This window comes from Triticum urartu, chromosome 3, assembly GCF_003073215.2.
Source record: "Triticum urartu cultivar G1812 chromosome 3, Tu2.1, whole genome shotgun sequence".
Taxonomy (NCBI): Eukaryota; Viridiplantae; Streptophyta; class Magnoliopsida; order Poales; family Poaceae; genus Triticum; species Triticum urartu.
In genome coordinates this window covers 544,825,683-544,833,231 of record NC_053024.1, presented here as the reverse complement: position 1 = coordinate 544,833,231, position 7,549 = coordinate 544,825,683, and positions in this window count along the sequence as shown.

Sequence of the window (7,549 nt, the reverse complement as noted above, 5' to 3'; positions counted from 1 at the left end):
CATAGACGGAAAAGTCGTCCATGAAAACCTCACAAATCTTTTCACAAAAGTCAGAGAATAGCCATCATGCATCTTTGAAAGGTAGCAGGTGCATTACATAAACCAAAAGGCATACGTCTATAAGCAAAAGTACCAAAAGGGCATGTAAAAGTAGTCTTTGATTGATCTCTAGCCGACACAGGTATTTGAGAGAAACCAGAATAACCATCTAGAAAGCAATAGTGTGTATGTTTGCATAATCTTTCTAGCATTTGATCAATAAAAGGTAAGGGGTAATGATCTTTCTTAGTAGCTTTATTTAATTTGCGGAAATCAATTACCATCCTATAACCTGTGATAATTCTTTGTGGAATCAATTCATCTTTATCATTAGGAACAACAGTAATACCTCCTTTCTTAGGGACACAATGGACAGGACTTACCCACTCACTATCAGCAACGGGATAGATTATACCTCCCTCCAGAAGCTTTAGTATTTCTTTTCTTACCACTTCTTTCATTTTAGGATTCAGACGTCATTGAGGATCACGAACTGGTTTGGCATCTGCTTCCAAATTTATTTTATGTTCACATAGAGTGGGACTAATGCCCTTAAGATCATCCAGAGTATATCCAATAGCAGCACGATGCTTCTTCAGAGTTTTCAATAATCTTTCTTCTTCATGCTCTGAAAGGTTAGCACTAATAATAACAGGATATATCTTCTTTTCATCAAGATAAGCATATTTAAGATTATCAGGCAAAGATTTAAGCTCAAACACGGGATCACCCTTGGGTGGAGGAGGATCCCCTAGGATTTCAACAGGCAAATTGTGTTTCAGAACAGGTTCCTGTTTAAAGAATACTTCATCTATTTCCCTTCTTTCATTCATGAACATATCATTTTCATGGTCTAGCAAATAGTGTTCTAAAGGATCACTAGGAGGTATGGCAATAGAAGCAAGACCAATAATTTCATCCTTACTAGGTAATTCTTCCTCACAATGTTGTTTACTAAATTTAGAGAAATTAAACTCATGAACCATATCATCCAAACCAACAGTAACAATATTCTTAGTGCAGTCTATGGTAGCATTGACAGTATTCAAGAAGGGTCTACCAAATATAATGGGACAAAAGCTATCTTGTGGGGAACCAAGAACAAGAAAATCAGCATGATATTTAGTTTTCCCACACAAGACTTCAACATCTCTAACAATTCCCATTGCTGAAATAGTATCTCTATTAGCAAGTTTAATAGTAACATCAATATCTTCTAACTCAACAGGTGCAATTTCATTCTTAATTTCTTCGTATAAAGTATGCGGTATAACACTAGCACTCGCACCCATATCACATAAGCCATGATAACAATGATCTCCTATTTTAATAGAAATAACAGGCACGCCTACCACAGGTCTATGTTTATCTTTAGCACAAGGTTTAGCAATTCTAGCAGTTTCACCTTCAAACTGAATAACATGCCCATCAATATTATCAGACAAGAGATCTTTAACAATAGCAATATTAGGTTCTACTTTAACTTGCTCAGGAGGTGTATAAGTTCTAATATTGCTTTTACGAACAACAGTTGAAGCTTTAGCATGATCCTTTATTCTAACAGGGAAAAGTGGTTTCTCAATATAAGTAGGAACAATAGGATCATTATAAGTGACAGCCTTTTCTTCAACTTTAATAGGTGCATCTACTTTTACTTCTATGGGAGGATGATATTTAAACCACTTCTCCTTAGGGAGATCAACATAAGTAGCAAAAGATTCACAGAAAGAAGCTACTATCTCAGAGTCATGTCCATATTTAGTGCTAAACTTACGGAAAATATCGGTATCCATAAAAGACTTAACACAATCAAACTTAGGTGTCATACCTAACTCCTTACCTTCGTCGAGGTCCCAATCTTCAGAGTTGCATTTAATTCTATCCAATAAATTCCATCTGAATTCAATAGTCTTCATCATAAAAGAGCCAGCACAAGAAGTATCGAGCATGGTGCGATTGTTTTCAGAAAGCCGAGCATAAAAACTTTGCATAATTATTTCTCTCGAGAGCTCATGATTGGGGCATGAATATAACATTGATTTAAGCCTCCCCAAGCTTGAGCGATGCTTTCTCCTTCGCGAGGCCAGAAATTATATATATAATTGTGATCAGGATGAACAAGATGCATAGGGTAATACTTTTGATGAAATTCCAGCTTCAATCTTTTATAGTCCCATGATCTCATATCATCACATAGCCTATACCATATCAATGCGTCTCCCTTCAAAGATAAAGGGAAGACCTTCTTCTTAGCAACATCATCGGGTATACCTGCAAGCTTAAATAATCCACAAACTTCATCCACATATATTAAGTGCTCATCAGGATGCTTTGTTCCATCTCCTGTAAAAGGATTAGCTAGCAGTTTTTCTATCATACCCGAAGGATACTCATAAGGAATTTCATTTTCAATAGGTTCAGTAGGTTGAGGAGAAACTCTTTGCTCTACTGGACGGGGTGAAGATACCCCGAACAAGCCCCTCAAAGAATTACTTTCCATAGTAACAAGTGACAGTAAATTTCAGCACACTATATAAATTTTTCCTTACCAAATTCCACCTACCAAAGGCGCTACACTCCCCGGCAACGGCGCCAGAAAAGAGTCTTGATGACCCACAAGTATAGGGGATCTATCGTAGTCCTTTCGATAAGTAAGAGTGTCGAACCCAACGAGGAGCAGAAGGAAATGATAAGCGGTTTTCAGCAAGGTATTCTCTGCAAGTACTGAAATAAGTGGTAACGGATAGTTTTGTGATAGGATAAATTGTAACGAGAAACAAGTAACAAAAGTAAATAAAGTGCAGCAAGGTGGCCCAATCCTTTGTAGCAAAGGACAAGCCGGAACAAACTCTTATAATAGGAAAAGTGCTCCCGAGGACACATGGGAATATCGTCAAGCTAGTTTTCATCACGTTCATATGATTCGCGTTCGATACTTTGATAATTTGATATGTGGGTGGACCGATGCTTGGGTGCTGTTCTTACTTGAACAAGCATCCCACTTATGATTAACCTCTATTGCAAGCATCCGTAACTACAACAAAAGTATTAAGGTAAACCTAACCATAGCATGAAACATATGGATCCAAATCAGCCCCTTACGAAGCAACGCATAAACTAGGGTTTAAGCTTATGTCACTCGAGCAACCCATCATCTACTTATTACTTCCCAATGCCTTCCTCTAGGCCCAAATAATGGTGAAGTGTTATGTAGTCGACGTTCACATAACACCACTAGAGGCTAGACAACATACATCTTATCAAAATATCAAACGAATACCAAATTCACATGACTACTCATAGCAAGACTTCTCCCTTGTCCTCAGGAACGAACGTAATTACTCACAAAGCATATTCATGTTCATAATCAGAGGGGTAATAATATGCATATAGGATCTGAACATATGATCTTCCACCAATTAAACCAACTAGCATCAACTACAAGGAGTAATCAACACTACTAGCAACCTACTAGCACCAATCCCGGACTTTGAGACAAGAATTGGATACAAGAGATGAACTAGGGTTTGGAGATGAGATGGTGCTGGTGAAGATGTTGATGAAGATTGCCCTCTCCCGATGAGAGGAGCGTTGGTGATGCCGATGGTGGTGATTTCCCCCTCCGGGAGGGAAGTATCCCCGGCAGAACAGCTCTGCTGGAGCTCTAGATTGGATCCGCCAAGGTTCCGCCTCGTGGCGGCGGAGTCTCGTCCCGAAAAGTTCCTCCTTCTTTTTTTCTCATCGAAAGACCTCATATAGGAGAAGATGGGCATCGAAGAGCCACCAGGGGGCCCACGAGGTAGGGGGCGTGCCCTAGGGGGGGCGCCCCCCCACCCTCGTGAGAAGGGTGTGGGCGCCCTGGCCTTCATCTTTGGCGTGGATTTTTCTTTATTTCTTTTAAGACGTTCCGTGGAGTTTCAGGACTTTTGGAGTTGCGCAGAATAGGTCTCTAATATTTGCTCCTTTTCCAGACCAGAGTTCCAGTTGCCGGCATTCTCCCTCCTTATGTAAACCTTGTAAAATAAGAGAGAATAGCCATAAGTATTGTGACATAAAGTGAAATAACAGTCCATAATGCGATAAACATCGATATAAAAGCATGATGCAAAATGGACGTATCAGAGGCTCACAGGGGGGTCGCGTGCGAGCTCAAGGGGGTGGTGTTGGGCGGTCCGTCAAGGGGGAACTCCGCGCGGTAGCGGGGTCGGGCGGTGAGGCGACGGCGGCGACATTGGGCGGTGGCGTAGGCGTCGGGGTCCGACGACGGCGAGCGGCGAGGCAACGGCGTCAGGGGAAGGCTCAGGGTCGGGGCGCGCTGTGCGGGAGGAGACGGAGAGGCGGGCGCTGATGAGGTGGCGAGGGGTGACGGCGAGGTGGTCGGGGCTCGCTGCCCCGATCTCGATCCAGACGGGATCGGGTGAGGGAGGGGGAGTGGGGAATGAGGAGGAGTGGGGGTCATGCGGGGTTAGGGTTACGAGGAGGGAGTGGCCTAATAGGCCAGGGGGCGTGAGGGAGCGGGCCGGCCTGGCCGGCAATGGCTAGCTGGGCCACGAGGCCCACTAGGGAGGGTGGGGGTTTAACTTTTGTTTTTGTTTTTTTTAAGCTTTTATGTTTTAGCTATTTTTAGGCCACTTAGACATTTTGCAAAAATGTTGGTTCACCACCAATATTACCGGAAGAATATGTTCCACATGATGAACATTACAGTTTTCATGTCTGAGCATTTTTGAATTTCACACATAAATTCAAATTGAATTCAACTAGAATTTGAAATGGAATTTTGATCAAAGTGACCAAGGACTGTTTAAAAAAATGATTAGTTTAATCATAGGGGGTTGCTGTAGCAAGACACTATGGGTGTTACACCAGCGTTGAGCATGAACATTATATCTGGATCTTGTTTGATGCGAGACGGATATTCATTTAAATCAGAGAATAATGGTTGTTCCATTTATATGGATAATATCTTTTATGGTCATGCACCCTTGATGAGTGGTCTGTTTTTACTAAATCGTGATAGTAGTGATACACACACTAGTATAAAAAGGGCCTAATGTTCAGCACATTAGTCCCGGTTTGTAGCTGAACTGGCATTAATGTGACCATTAGTGCCGGTTCAAACGGCTAGGCGGGTGGTGCTTATTAGTACCGGTCCATGGAGAACATTTAGTACCAGTTCGTGCCACAAACCGGTACTAAAGAGTTTGTGGCAGGCTGTCGGCAGGCTGTGGCCATGAGGGAGTCCTGGACTAAGGGGTCCTCGGGCGTCCGGCCTGTTAGCCATGGGCCGGACTGATGGGCTGTGAAGATACGAAGACCGAAGACGACACCCGTGTCTGGATGGGACTCTCCTTGGCGTGGAAGGCAAGCTTGACGACCGGATATGTAGATTCCTTTCTTTGTAACCGGCCTTGTGTAACCCTAGATCCTCCCGGTGTCTATATAAACCGGCGGACTTAGTCCGGATTGGAGAGATTTTTCATTATCATAGCCATACAAGCTAGACCTCTAGGGTTTAGCCATTACGATCTCGAGGTAGATCAACTCTTGTAATACACATATTCATCAATATCAATCAAGCAGGACGTAGGGTATTACCTCCATAGAGAGGGCCTGAACTTGGGTAAACATTGTGTCCCTTGCCCCCTGTTACCATCGACCTTAGACGCCCAGTTCGGGACCCCCTACCCGAGATCCGCCGGTTTTGACACCGACAGGCCCCACCAGCCCCTTTAGTACCGGTTCATGCCACAAACCGGCACTAAAATTTCGCCATGCAGTGGTTTTTAGTCCCACCTCGCTCCCCTAAGAGGGTTTTTACCACCTTAAATATGTTACTGCTCAAACTATCACAACCACTTGGTGTTCATTGAACTCTATGTGTAGGATCTGTGGCCGCAATAGGAATAAACCGGGGAAGATTCCTATTGACAATTCAGATTCTACACAAAAAGATCATTGATGATCAATGTATTTTTATGTATATTTTTACATGTTTTAAAACTCCAGACTTTTTGTGCATTCATTATGCACCATTCAAAGCCATGTCGTCAACTTTCAACCCTTTGTGCCTTCATTTGCTATTTTTCATGCACTCACTGATTTGTTTTGAGCTAAAATGACCCTGAAATTGAAAAGCACTACAAATGAACTCTGAAAAGGTTGAAACTTGGCATGGTATCATCATTTCACCCACATAGCATGTGCAAAAAAGTAGAGAGGGTTACGGCAAAAACTAGATGCACTTCGTGTACAAACTGGACAATCTCTTTCGAAGTATCAGGGGTTCGGTCGAAAACTCATCTGTTACAAAGGCACTTAATTTTTTAAACTTATTACAACTCAGGACTCTTTGTGCATTCATTATGCACCATTCAAAGCCACGTCGTCAACTTTCAACCCTTTGTGCCTTCATTTGCTATTTTTCATGCATTTACTGATTTGTTTTGAGCTAAAATGACCCTAAAATTGAAAAGCACTACAAATGAACTCTGAAAAGGTTGAAACTTGGCATGGTATCATCATTTCACCCACATAGCATGTGCAAAAAAGTAGAGAGGGTTACGGCAAAAACTAGATGCACTTTGTGTACAAACTGGACAATCTCTTTCGAAGTATCAGGGTTTAGGATAAAAACTCATCTGTTACACCGGCTATTCAAAATTTTAATAACTTATTACAACTCTGGACGTATTACCAATTTGAATATAATGATAAAACACACTAATATTAAACATAAGAGAAAATAATCACTGAAAATTCTATTTTTAAAGTTAAGTTATTCACAAACTAGTGATTCACACAAATTTCAAATAATTCAAATTTAAACTATTCAAATTTTTTGTACCTAATGCAAAAATATTCACAAAGAAACTCTAAATACAGCCAAAAAACTACTCAAAAATAAATAGACGAAAATATATAAAGCAGAAAAGAAAAAAGTTATATAAAAAAATTTATTTTGGCGCTGCCCAATGGGCCTGCTCGGCCTTGGGCGTGGTTACGTAGGCCCATAAGGCCCAGCAGTCTCACAGGGCAGCGCGTCAAAGTTAGGCCCAGAAGCCTGCTTTAGAGAGGAGCTCGAAGGAGCAGCCGCGGCTGGGTTTATAAACCAGTGCGGCTGCCCTTCGCTCGGCGAGGTGGGACTAAACTTTGTGCACCGCAGAACGGGAGCGCACCCTCTTTAGTACCGGTTCCTGGCTCGAGCCGGTACTAAAGGGCTAGTCTTTAGTACCGGGTGGAGCCATGACCCGGTACTAAAGAGGGTGCGCTTCCCGCCCCTTGGGCTGCCAAAATTGACCTTTAGTACCGGTTGGTGGCTCCAACCGGCACTAAAGGCCTCCCCTATATAAACCGCACTTACAAAAAATTTAGTTAGTTCAGTTCTTCATCTGTTCGTCGTGCCCGTTCCCTGCGCCGCCCCCGTCGCCGCCCCCGTCCCCGCGCCGCCCCCGTCGCTGTCCTCGCCGCCCCCGTCCCTGCGTCGTCCCCGTCGCCGCCCCCGTCGTCG